Source organism: Gallus gallus, chromosome 9 (assembly GCF_016699485.2).
Source record: "Gallus gallus isolate bGalGal1 chromosome 9, bGalGal1.mat.broiler.GRCg7b, whole genome shotgun sequence".
Lineage (NCBI taxonomy): Eukaryota > Metazoa > Chordata > Aves > Galliformes > Phasianidae > Gallus > Gallus gallus.
Window position 1 is genome coordinate 5,312,186 of NC_052540.1, and position 14,277 is coordinate 5,326,462.

A 14,277-nucleotide genomic window follows, 5' to 3' on the forward strand; every position below is an offset into this window, starting at 1 on the left:
ACTTGGCAACAAGTATCTAATCAATGACTGCTTGGATCTAATATGGCAAAGCCCAATACCAAATGGTTTTGGTGGTTTCTGGTTGTGTTTTTCTGTTTGTTTGCATTAAGTCACAGATTTGTAGCACTGACAGCACACTAAACTTCCCATGCAAACTGTAAGTCTGCTCTGAACTTAGAGTTGCACATAAATTACATCCTTATACACAGATGGAGTACAAAACTGCTCAGTTTGCATTTTAGTATACCAGCAGAAAGAGCTGCTTAGACTCATGGAAAGAAACAGAACGCAGCTTCATAGGACATCTCCAGAACAAGAAGAGAAACAAAACATAAGACTCATCTTTGTATGTACATATTTAATATCCAAAAACTAGAAGACCTACAATCAGATCTGTGAACCAAGTGCCTGCAATTTTCCCATCTCTAAGTCTTGCCTCTGGTGCAGGCATCAAGCATTAAAACCGAAGTGGAACAACTGCCCTACTGGCTTTTAGCAGCTGGATCAAGTCTCTGCACAGTGCCATACAACAGGCGTGTGTCAGGTAACTACGGCCTCAGGACACAGTTTTATCAATGGATATAGATGATAGAAAGTCACACTGCCCTTTCTCAGCAAGATCTGAGAGCTGATCCAGCTGAGATTTTAGGTTTTTTTTTTTTTTATTTCCAAGCTTCCAGCCAACAGAACCTGCAGGCTGGCACGCTGCTTCCCACAGCCAGCAGTGGTGACGCAGAGCTGGCTGTGGGGCAGGGCCACCTCCTGGCACAGCCACGTGTCATGGAGCATCGCCTCCTGCTGCTTTCAGCTGCGAGAAAGGATTCCCAGCCAAAAGCAATTAAAACATTAAATGCCTGCACAAAATAAATACTTCTCAATAGCTCAAATAAGGACTCCCACAGAGCGTGAGAATTTCTTCTGCGAAATCAATGTGAAAGTTACAGAATTTGTCTTTTCTCTGTACTGTGACCTCGATCACAAGATAACTAGACAGTTCAAGGCCAACAGACCACAGGCTGTAAGAGCTAACCAGAACAGCTGTGTGTTCGCAGGCCCAGGGTTCGCTGCCATTGTTCTTGTCTTATTGCGGTTTCTGTTTCCAGATGACTTACCACATCCAAGCAGACAGAAGAGATGGCTCTAGTGCTGAGTCTTATTCCAGAAGCCAACAGCTCTTGGAGACTTTGTAGCTGCACCCCCATGCTCCCCAGCAGAAGCACTTCTCATCTTGTGACTGGAGAAGTGAGCACCAGCAGACTGCTGCTTCGCTAATCCCTACGAGGGCTGCAGGAAAGGATGGACAAAAGCAAGGTATGCACAATATATCTATGAGTTGCCAGCCACTTCTTTTCTTCCCTAAGCAAAACGTGGCTCTGGAGGGGTGAGTGCCTGGTCACACAGCCTTTGTAAATAAAACGTGGACAACACTGTCAGCAAGACAGGCATCAGCAGAACTGCTGAACATTACATAATATCGAGGAACAAAACCCATACATTCAGAACATCCTCACGTATTAAAAGACATCATTTAGACCAATAGATCATAAGATTTGAGAAGGTAGGCACGATCAGCTGGCAGCAAACTCAATTCTCCGGAGACTAAAACAAAAAAGCACTGAGCTGGTAAGTCACCACACCATTGTTGTCAGACACGGTAAATTCAGTCCGACCTGCATCAACCAGTTACCTTGCTCATGCTAAAGGATTAAAGCAGAAGGTACAAATATCTGACACAAAGATACTCACGAAGATGTGAAGGGCAGAGTGAATTTGGAAAAGGGGTAGATATTTCATAAGGCTGTCCTGAAATTAAGAGCCATACGAGTTCTGGCATGCTCAGAGAGCAAACCTGTCACAAGGCCATGCAGAAGACCAGATATGCACTAACGGTGCAACGAATTTGTAAAACGTGCATAGAGAATTTCTAGAATGCCACTGCTGTTTTGTTTGTTTGTTTTTAAATGAGGGTCATCAAATGCTAAAGCAGGCAGCATGGAGAGGCTGTGTATCTCCATCCTGAGACATGTTCACCCTTAAATGTGTTCACTAGACAAGAGCGGGCAGGACCTGAATGAGTGCAGAAGCTCAACTTCAACCTACAAATTTAATGGCAATCCATACAGAATTTCAGCAAACACAGTAGAGACTAGAATCTTAACATTATGCAGGAAAATTATAGCTCTTCACTTAATTGAAGAGAATTCCAATTGTCTCCAGTCCAGAAAGACAGGCTAAAATTAAAAGTTGGCTTCACATGCCTTTATATTTTCTCTTTTTTCCATTGTCATCTCATGGAATTCCTCCAAACTTCCTTTTTCCTCAATTGTAAAATAGTATTTTCTCTGAGATGCATTTAAAATCATTTAGAAAGGTCCTGGGATTCATCCAGCACAATTGGTGTGTTAACATCAACATTGGTTAGCTGTCTTCTGGAAAAATAAAATCTGTGTTGGTTTATAGATATGGAAAAGAAAAAGGATTGGTGATGGGGGGCTGGAGGAAACTGGAGGGTTTGTTTCATCCACTGGATAAAAAGCTAGCTTTTTTTCCTTTTAAAGGAAAAAACCTTTTAAAGCACTTTGTCATATCAGCAAAAGAATTGCCCACCAATTCACGCGGTTCATAAGAAACAATCATCATTAATCTGCATCAGGTACATTCTTTCAAATCCAACATAATTAAAAAAAAAAAAAAGCCAAGTTGTGAAATATCACAGAACAACATTAATTAGAAGTTTCCCTTTCACCTGCCATCTCACTACGAATTCTGACACCGTCAGCACTGTCTCACAGCAGTTAGCCCCTGGGGTGCCCCACAGCACCGAGCCAAGGGAAGCGCAGGGGCAGATGCCACTGGTGTGCAACAGGTTGGGTTCCATATGAAATAAGTTTCATCTGCTCACCACTTCATTTGCTATTCCAAACAAAGGCATATTTTAAGGGCACTAATATCTACAGCTCCTCAGGTGAAAAGTACTTAGGTTACAAAATAAACTCTTGAACACAAAGCTTGATTTATTTTTGTTTTCACTAATGAATACTTACAGGAACACAGGACAAATAGCAGAAAGTTGCTTGTTTTGATTACGTAAAAGCTGAGAGCACTCTGCTCAAACAGCTTTCACAGCTATGACAACTGCTAGGAACCACACTCCAAGCTGACCATCGCTGTGATCAATACGCCCTTTTATCTACTGCCTCTCTATCACATGGCAGCCAAAGGGCTTTAGAAAAAAGCCTTGTGGCAGTGAAGGCAGCTGAAAAAGGGCCAGCCCATCCAGACACACAAAAACAGCGTTTAAACAGTATCTTACTGTCCCAAACAGACCAGAAAACAATCTGATCACAGTAATTTTCTAGGAAAAAGTAGCAGCATATCACATAGTCCGAGCAGAGGAAACACTGAGCGCTCACACAACGTAATCTTTGTAATCATTTTTCTAACTAGGTAAACATCAATGACTATAAAAAGATGAACACACATTGAAGGAGACATTTCAGAGCAAGTAAGGGAAAAGAATCTAGCAGCACTGATGGAAAGGAATAAGGATATGCAGGAGGGTTTATGTCCTATGAAACTTTGAATGTGATTTAAAATAAACAAATAAATAAGAAAAACTCCTCCTGTATATCTGAAGGAATTCAAGTTTCTTCCAAAGCCCATTACACAGCAGCACAGTACACGTGCTGGTGGCTCTGAAGAACTGACATCCTCTTCTACTGAGATAGTAACCATTTCACAGCTGCTGCCACAGCCTCTGAGCTGACAGGATCTGATGGGCCCACAGCTGGAGTCACCACGGAGTCATCACAGACTCAGAGAACTGCTTGGGCTGGAAGGGACCCGAATGCCCATCCAGTAGCAGCCCCTGCTGCAGGCAGAGACACACCAGGGCCCCATCCAGCCTGGCCTTGAGCACCTTCAGGGATGGGCACCCACAGCTTCTCCAGACAAAGTAATCAACTTCATCTTTTTCACTGCGTGACTTCCTATTCCACGTGTTATTTCACACCATCCAGGCCTTATGGAACTGAATAGGTGGATTTCAGTCCAAACCACTTACAGATTTAAAAAAGAAATGCAAACAACTTCATTACAAGTACAATTGCCTAAATTAGCAAAGCTAAGATTTTCCAGCCCAGGAATGTCATAGTTATTATCTACGATAACAAAGATTTGAAGAATTCAAGACATCTACTGTGCAGCCTGGGAAGATATTTTTAAAGATCATGTGCTACCATAAATATTTCCCAGTGGTTTATTTCAACTGCAACATAAGTTGGCCCTACGGAGTGGAAAATTAAGTGCCCATTAAGTCAGGATTCCTCCAGAAATCAGAATAAAAATACCACCATTTGATTTTCTAAAAATATCCACATAAAAAGCACAAAGGGCCTTGGTTAAATGCCATTCCCTCGCAGTGCTCAGAGTGGTACCAAGAGCAGTTTCTCAGCTACCCAAGCTTAGATTCTCTCACTCTCCTCATGAAACACAGCTAACTTTCCAATATAAGAAAAAAGAGAATTATCAGGGCCTTTTGCCACAGCCCCTGATTACTTTATCTGTTCACCTACTGGAGCATTACTTACTGGCATTCCTCTGCTCTGCTCATGGCAGCATGCACTAAGTTTTAGAAACTGAAGTTAGAATTTTATAACCACTGTGAATGGAGCTTCTGCTTTAAACCCAATGCCTCTAAATGAAAGATAAATACTGAGCACTTGAATTAGCAATTGACTTCAACATGACCTAGAGACAGGGAAGAAAGCAAATGTTAACCAGTTTCAAATTAAAATTGAGCTTAATTTTAAGCAAGCTGGTTATCCCTTCTCAAGGAAATTATTCTATGATTCAATTAAAGTATAATTATAAAAGTGTATGTAAATGAAATTGTTATCTTCAGATTTTTTTCCTGCAAAACAGGTCTACAGGTGGGGAAGAACATTACTGAATGCTATTTGAGATGCAGAAGGCTTCCCAGAACGGCCGTGAATGAGGACAGCAGGAAATGACTCCTCATTACTTTACACTCAGGTAAGTAAAGTGAGCTCCTGCTCCCTCCAATGGCTGTTCCTGATGAACCAAAGAAATGAACAGAACTTAAGTCTCCTGTTTCTGATAGACTTCAGACAATTCACAGGCAGGATATTACTCACAATGAGTACAAAATACCAAAGAAACGTAGTTCTTTCTCAGTCAGCTCATACACAGAGATAATACACAGAGATATGCAAAATGCTCTGACCTCAGGGGGAGTTAGTTCCAGGAGCCTGGCAGACAAAATCAAGCATAGCAAAGAGGTGAGCAGAGCTGCCACATAGGAAGTAGTACTGGACAGATTGACAGGATAGGGGGAGAAAGAGCTGAAACTTAACCTTGAAGAGAGAAGTCACTTTAACGGAGAGGGTCGGAAAGCAGTCTCTCAGGTCGCATACCTGAACATAAACAATTGTGGGGTTCTGTTCTTACTTCAAAAGACAATACAATGCATCTGTAATGCATGTGAAGAGATGCCTTAAGATCTGTGATTATATCAATTTATTCTACAACATGTATCTTCTCCACTTCTCCCCACACATTCTACTTCTAGGTAGGAATTGTACAAGATTATTCTTCGTAGTCAAATGAAAAAGTAGGAAATACTAATTCTGCTCCCTAGTTTTTTCTTGGCCGTTCTCTCATTCAGTATAATTATCTGTTCCACTGTAAATAATGAGGAAAGGAAATGCAAATATTTAATTTATAAGGCATCTAAGTGTGTATACGGTTAGTTATTAATCTCATTTCAAATTGTATCAATGGACCTACTCCATCAAATTTCACCAGCAGCCAATCGTTGCCTTCAGCTAGTAAAACGCTGCATCTCTGAGTTATGAGCTGGGTAACTTCTCTCTATAAAAAAAAACAGAAATTGAGACTTTCCTATATATAGATACCTCTTCGCACAAGGACTAGAAGATCCACGTTTCAATTAGTTCTGATCTTTCAATCAAAGCCTCCAGGAAAGAGAGTTACCCTCCAGCAGACAAGTTGTATGTATTTAGAAAGAGGCGTTACACTGAAATAACTAGAAACAATGAAAAATTAATTAGTGAGGAGTTAAGTTTTCTCCTAAAAGGAGAGAGCACAGACCAAAACACAGCGTTATCACACTAGTGGGCTATGCTTAGGCTTCAAACACAGAGCTGCCATGCATTCTAAAAGTCAGAAAAATGCCCTGTAAGGGGGTAGAACAGACACATCAGACCAGACATTCTCCCTGATTGGTCCTGTTTCTTGCAGAGACCCATTTCGCCTGACTTTCTGCTTTCCACCAAGGGGTGTTTTCTTGCAGGACCTGTGTCAGTGTCAGCCCTATGGAGGTTCACAGTCACGTGCCATATGAACAGGGCTGCTCAAGGCTGAGCAAGCATTGAAAGAAACGCATCAGCACAAGCCTAAAGCAAACAGCTAGATATTTCATGTAGCTAGCATGACATTTATTTATAAAAACAACGTGAAATATAATGCCATATAGTAGAAAAGAATACTCCTGAAAATTGCACACAACCAATATTTCTGTCATGAGAGTAATGTTAGTAAAGCTGAAAGCAGCCCTGGCCACTCATCATAAGGACCAAAAATAACTAAGATTATCTAAGAATCACAGAACAACTTAGGCTGGAAGGGGCCTGTGACAGCCACCCGGTCCCGCTCTCGGTCTCAGCACCCAAGTAGAAGCGCTCAGGGCAGCGCCAATTCCGGCAGTCGCCGAGGACGGAGGCTCCTCATCTCGCTAACGCCGGCCGCCACCAGGGGGCGCTGCAGCAACGCGGCGGGCTGGGCGGGGGGCGCGGTCGCAGCGCGGAGGTGCGCATCGCCTGCCCTGACCTAACTGCGCGTCCATGCGCACCCCCCGTGCTTTGGTAAAATGACATCCACGTAGCACAGAGCATGAATAAAATCAGTTTCAGACAGAAAATTCTCCGGATTTTCACCCATTTCTCACCGCAGCGATTACGTTTAGATATCACACAGCTGATACAAATAAGGTACAGGAAAATCTATTACGCTCCCCATCTCAAGCAACCGCAGCACACAAATTAGAAGTTGTACCAGTATCTAAACGTTTGGGAATGTAGCACCAAAGCACACAGCTCACAGCCAGGTACCTAAGCTTCTTCGTACCATGAGACACAGATGTCTCAGCCTACAGTTCACAACAGCCACAAGTTAACAAGACATGGTAAAGAAAAATACACATCTGAGATCCACCAATTGAAGACTTTTGCTGGTTTGATGGAGCTGCGATATGGGACAGCATTGACACCAGCAGCACAACCCATCATCCCTCCTCCCACCCCCAGCTAGTGAGCTAGTGCCACAGTGACACCAGCCTGGCCGAGCAACAGATGAAGACTAACACCCTATTTTGCCACTTCAGTTATAGTTCTGGTCAGACTCCCAGTGCAGCTCATTGCTTTGTGAGAGGAGAAAGGGAGATAGAAATAAAACCTGCGAAGTTGTACCTAAAAGCAACCAGGCTTGCTTACAAGTCCTGCAGTGCCAATGTTGGGCATATATCACTGCCTTACAGGAAAGCTCCTGTGTCATATGTACGTATGTCCATGTACATACACTGCATTCTTTTCCATAGAGTAAAGTGCATACATGAGTGTTTGCTTTTTTTGGTCTGTGTGGGTGTTGTTTTTTGCAGGGGGAACACCCCTCCCTCAGATCAGTGGCTGGAAGGACAGACCAAGACCAGGGGCAGCAGACTTCGGTGAAGCACTCTCCTGGAGAGGCTCAGACCTCCAGTCCCTCTTCTTGCAGTGGGTTCTGGCCACCAAGTTACAGCCCGTGCTGGGGGGGAAGGACACCCTCTCCTTCACACTCTGTTTGTAACACTTTGCAAATTAGAATACAAGTTTCCTTGTGCTAGAGAGTCAGCAGACAAAATAGCACAATGACTCAGGGCTACTGGAGAAAGGACGTATTTGACACTTGGCACATTCTAAGCACAGCTGCCTATTACTTTTGAAGTGTAAACACTGTGAAGCTAGTAAACGCTCTTGTGCCTCTTTTCATTAAGAAAAACATATGGTTTCACAAAAGATGGAGCATGTTTACTCCCAAAAACAATTTAATCTGTCAAAAAGGAAACAATAATTACTTTGTATTTAAAATGCTGATAAATAAAAGATCAAAGCCACACACAGATGGTCAGAAGGACAAAGCTACAGAGAAATCATACATCAGATTCCACTAGAGGTGCAGACAGGGCTTTCGTATTTGCCAGCAATGTGAGGGTTCCATGTAAAGATGCCTACAGCACGCCATGTCCTGCTCAAAGCCACAACCAGAACACAGAGACCAAAAAAAAAGTGGATATGTGGATTTCCTAAGATACAACTGCTACCAAGGTTGTAGGTGCTTCAGAGTCCAGAGGAATGCACATTACCAACTGACTGGAGTACGAAGTTTCTGACCTTAATGCTAACAGCCACACAAGTGGGCTACTGACCTTACAAGGAAAAAAAAAAATAATAAGCAATACTTACTTCAAAGAATCTGTTCCTGTTTCAGTCCAACTGTATACTGAAGTTACTTCTGTTAACCATTGTTTTCTTACTATTAATCCTGTTTTCTCCAAAGGTTCTACAAGATGATCCAAATGCGACCTAAGAAAGAAAAGCAAACAATGTAATTCACAAACTGAGAGTTCAAGCAATTCACAGTTTGTTTTGTGCTATAAACTGCTTGTGCAGAAATATCTAATCACACATTTTGTCTCTTTTCAAATACAACATCACACTCACATCGCACAATCTAATTATTAAATGAATGCCAAATCCTCAAAGGAAAACAGGAAAAAAATGTAGGGGGTGCCATTTCTAACAGCACAGGTATAATCACAACACAGTGTTCCTACACAGTCAAAGGGAAAAGAATTTGTCAGCTCCTGCAAATATTTTTACATTTGTTGTACACTCAGTTTGGATCAGATCAACCATCCAGCTGCAATGTCAGCTGCAATTAAAGACAACAAAAGGGGAAATACAAATACCCTCATGCTCTTAGCAGTATCCTCTCATTTACTCATGGCTGTAAGCTTTCATTTTGCTTTATTGTTAAGAGTATAACGTCATCTGCAGTTCCATTGTGGAGAACTGGACTCGATGACACAAGTCATCCCATCTTCCTATGCATATTTCAACCTTGAAACAGCAGAAGAACGGTTCAATAGGTCTCCTCTTACCAACATCCTGCAGGTGCACAGGACAAAAGATGCCTGTAGAGCTATCACCTCATTAGCACTACATTGCAAACAAGGCTCTCTCAGCAAAATTAAACAAGCAAACAGAAACATTTAAACCTGCACTGAAAACAAAGTAGTGCTATCAGGTTTTCTTCACCTGTAGGCCAAGCCACAAAACACAAGGCAGGTAACTACTTTTCTCTGACAAACAACAGCGCACCGAGCACTGAGCACAGCACAAGGATCAGGAACAAAGGCTGCCATTCCTCCAGCCCACGCAGAGCAGAATATCTCCAGGAATCAGCATGAAGAACGCTATGAAGCAACTTAGTTTTCTTCAGAGGTTTTGGAGCAAAGTAGCTCCTGCCCTATCTGCTTACATATGAAAAAGAAATGAAATTACAGCTCCACATACAACTTTTTGGAAGCAAGCCTTTGGTGCACATAGGCATGAACTAATCCAAAAACTTCCCATGGCTAAAGCCTAGGAAACTACAGCAGCCACAAAGACTAGAGAAAAATGAAGGCCTTGCAGGATTCGGAACTCGCAAGGACACAAGAACAGGATAAATCTCTTCCAATCAGTGCAGAATTACCAGTCATGCATTAATGTTTTATTTCCATGTCAATGGTTTTGTTTACAGAACCAGAAAGGTCAGAATTAAAAGCTAGAAGCCAAAAGGTAGGGGCTTGGGAAGGAGTATGAAGTACTCCCTGCACACTATTAATACAAGATAAATAGTGCTACTTCCAGACCTTCCATCTTTGGAAGCGATCTTACATGATATGTAGTGCCTCAGAGGGGTGACAAGGTGTATGTCTATAGCCCCAAGCCTGGAGCAGAAGCAGGTTATTTTAACCAAAATTCAGGTACCCCAACATTCTGGAGGTCTCTGGATAACCAGCCAGCTGTAGACAGATCAGACCACAGGAGCCTGACACGCTCCTGTGGTCTAAACTGATGAGGAACATTTCTTGGGAAGCTTATCATTACCAAGAGGGCAAAGAATGGGGTTTTGAATTTGCATATGTGATAGTGCTGCAAATACCACATAAATATACCCAAACAATAACAAGTGTTTCCATAGAGCTTGGAAAAATCACAGAGAAGGCTCCCATACAGAACATGGGAATCACAGGTAAAATGCACAGCACCAGCTTTCTAATATCAGGCGTGATTAAGCAAACAAACAAAAAACCAACACGTGACCTTATTTCTTCCCTATATCACATCATCAGTTGCACCACGGTAAGTTTAGGTTGGTTATCAGGAAACACTTCTTTACAGAAAGGGTTGTTAAGCACAGGAATAGGCTCCCCAGGGAGGAGGTTGAGTCACCATCCCTGGATGTGTTTAAAAACCATTTGGATGTGGTGCTCAGGGACATGATTTAGCTGAGGGTTGTTAGTTAGGGTAGTATAGTTAGGTTGTGGTTGGACATGATGATCTGCAAGGTCTTTTCCAACCTGAGCAATTCTATGATTCTACCTACCCATTTTATTAGGTTTGTAAATTGGAACCACGTGTCACATAGAAGTGTTGTTAGATTTGCTGACTAAAAGTGCATTTGAAAAGAAAGTAAACCAAGTAAGCTTGGCATAAAAAATTAACTCAACATTTTTCCATGTTCAGACCAGCACAACAGAGGTTACGAAAGATGGTTCTTGGTGTAACTGCAGCTCACATCTAGTCAACCTTTCAGATACCAGTATACATTTCACCTTCAAAGTACAAGAAGAAAGTTTTTCACAGGTTAATGACTATATAATAAAATAGCCCAAGGTACAAACTCCGCTGGCCTATTGCCACGACAGCTAGCGGAACCCCAACCACATCAAGAGGCATGTAAACACAGTCTTTGGAAACAGAGTAAAAGCCATAAGGACTGAAGCAACGGCCTCAAGCAGTGAACACAACCTGGGCTCTGATGAGCACATACCTTTTCCTGAATTGCCACCTGGACATCAGCACTGGGGCCTCCCTCATTGGTCTCTGCCAACCGCTACAACAGCTCTAAGACTCACCTGACAGGCTGCCCACAAGCTCTGCCAGGGCATACACAGAAACCATTTGCTGGAGAGCAGAGTGCTCCCGGTGTGCGTTAGGTTACAGAGCCTGCAGAGGGTTGAGTGACACGAGACAGCCACTGCCTGGCCACCTTCCTCTCTGTAATAGACCTACACTGGAAGAAGGCGCTGCGGAGGCACCAGGAGCACTGCTGAAAGGATGAGCAGACGTTTCGGACAGCTGTACACACAAAAACAAACAGGTAGGGTTTAAACAGGTTTTGCTTCGCATCTTCAACCACATCAAAGCTGCCTCATGCATTTCATGCTCTCGATATCACTGAGGACTGGACAAGTGGTTGTCAGGCTCAGTTAGTTCCCAAGCATCCACTGAGCAATGATGAAACTCAGTATTTTAGTGAGTCTGAGATACGACAAGGATTAATCATCAGAGAATACAGTAAACAAACACCTTTCGGTGAACAAAACATTGAGTAAAATAAAGCAATGTATTTTTCCTCCATCCCAGTCCTCCATTTCAGCAGCAATAGGCAGAAAATTCTTCAAGAACTTTCACTCACAGTAATTAAGCCACGACACAAGGTCAGGAATTAACACAGAGAAAGAGCTTGTCGCAGTGCACATTTGGTTACATCCCAGCAACCTCCAAATGCCACACACTGCACAGCACAGCCCAGATTTAAAATCCAACTGAAAGTCTGAATCTGAAAAAATTATCTCCAAGATATTGCAAAGCAATAGAAGCACACAGAAGGATCATCCTGTGCCTTTCAACACTTCAACAGGAGAGGTGGCAGTTATTTATGCACTAATATCAAGATAAAATATTTTGACTGATAACGAACAGCACACTGTTTTACACACAGCAGTGTTTTGCCTTATATGTTCCACTTTAATCATTGTTAATAGTTGGACAAAAACAATACCAAAACCAAAAAAGCCTCGGCCTGTTCTGAACTACCTCACTTCACAATGCAGAACAACTGATTGTTCTATGAAGCCCACTTATCTCACGCAAAATCTTCATAAGCAAACCAAAATAGGCATATAGCTGTAAGCTCTCATCACATAAAAATAGCCACAGAAAATAATAACACAAAACAAAACAAGCAGAGACAGAAACTACAGGATACCTAGGTCTAAGCCAAATGAGTTGCATAAGAGATCTGTGTCAGAACTACAGGTCAATTACAGCCCTGATCTATTTTTCCTTTCTTAATATGGACAAAACAAAGACCACAAAGCATTTTTATGAGTAACTTTAAAAAATGTGGGGCAGTGTTCCTCTTCAAGTTAAATGCATAACACCAGCAATGCGATTTGAAGCTAAATTCAGTTACCTGTCTTCAGTAAGCAGAAGCAGCGATCACGGTTACGTTTCTCCAGGGGTGGTTCAGAGCAGGAGCTCTGCTCCCAGCGGCTGTGACTCACCCCCAGAAACAGCCCCATGTTCACTTTACTCATAGCCTCAGCATGCTGTGGCTCACCACTGTGAAATTCCCTTTGGTATCCTAACTGTGTAAGGTGATCCATCCTGATGGCACTTAGGGCTACCGAACCCAGTAACCCCACTATGCATTCTGGTTTAGAATGAGAGGAGATGGTAGGACAATCTTTAGCCCTTACAACCAAGACAATAAAACAATCAAAAGAGTTCTTATGGGCAATGAGCAATGAAAGGCGTTCAGCTAAAGGAGAAAAGGACAGCAACTTTCATATGGCAATTTAAGATCAACAAACAAGAGCCTAAGCAAACAAACAAAACAAAGTCCAACCACTTAAAAAAAAAATCCAAGAATGATTCAAGTGTTTCTCTTCTGCTCTGCCACCTTGAAAAGAAATGCCTCTGGGCAAAGCAGAAGTGGAACACCTCACTGTTAGTGAAGCTTAACAAAAAAAAAGACTGGCAGACAGAGAGTTTTTCCCTCTGTCTCTGTTAGCCAATCTACCATCCCCTGAATCTGAGAGCAGCACACTGAAATCAAGATTAGCACAGTCTCTCTGTGAGTGGGAGACCCTGCAGACACACTCGGTGTTGGAGAGGGCTGCATGGCAGTCTGTGTTGATAATAGCAATTGCAGAATACACAACATCCTTGGAGAGATTCTGGGCATGAGAATGTGTCAGATGTGAGGGTGCTTGGCAGCTCAAATCACAATGTTCTAGGCTGCACATGACCATCAAATAAAAACAGCAGTGTTCTTTTGATTTCTGATGACTCACAAACAAGTGCTTAGATTTGCTTTATATTGATTCATAAACACAGAGTCAATTGAGTAACATTTTCCAGCTCATTTCCACTTCCAGTCCCGATTAGGGCACAAGTGATTATTCAGCTGGTTGTTTCTGTAGCTGCAAAGTTGGTGACAAAGAACAAGTCATTCGGATTGAGCAGACCCATTTGTACATATATGCAAGCTCTCGTACCTCCTGTCAGAGCCACCACTCACTAACATCCCCAAGTGGTGCTGTACTTCACTCCAGTTCTCCGTATCCGCTGTACGGAAGCGAAGAGTTGGAAGCTGCAGTCTCTGCAATCACACCAGCAGTGCTCCTCTTTCAACAAATCCATACCTGCACATGCTGCAGTGTGAGGCTCCAAGGCTGCAGGCTCAGCTAGCTGAACTGCTGGGGAGCAGTGCAGGCAGAGGCAAAAGGATCCGTCACCCTGTGCAATTCCCCAGCACGTACACTGAAGTGTCTGCAACAGCTAATGAGCTGCCAACCACCAGTCTGCAATCACTGCACACCCTCAGCACTCACACTGCAAAACTCTGTCTTTCAGTACATGCAAATAGATTGAGTGCCAGAAAAAAGGTTGATCTCGCATGGATTTTCATTATAAAGCAGAATTTGAGAATAGAAAAATCACATTTTACACACGGAAACCTCTGGGAGGGGGTATGCAGCACAGCAATTCCTGTACATGTGAGGCCTGAGCAATGTTCTGGTTCTTTTGGACCTGTACCACAGCACAACTATGGCTCACACTTTGTTCTAAAACTGACTTT

At 42.7% G+C, this 14,277-nt stretch overlaps 1 protein-coding gene across 14 annotated transcripts in view; it reads right to left on the reverse strand.

Annotated features, from left to right (window-relative positions):
• Positions 1–14,277, reverse strand: part of PIK3CB (phosphatidylinositol-4,5-bisphosphate 3-kinase catalytic subunit beta) — a 111,564-nt gene that overhangs the window by 39,184 nt on the left and 58,103 nt on the right. For 9 of the 14 annotated variants that reach the window (XM_046898396.1, XM_046898397.1, XM_015276913.4 and 6 more), the window contains 1 exon segment: positions 8,541–8,660. The gene's annotated coding sequence lies outside the window, so the exon portion shown is untranslated. 14 annotated transcript variants of the gene reach the window in all.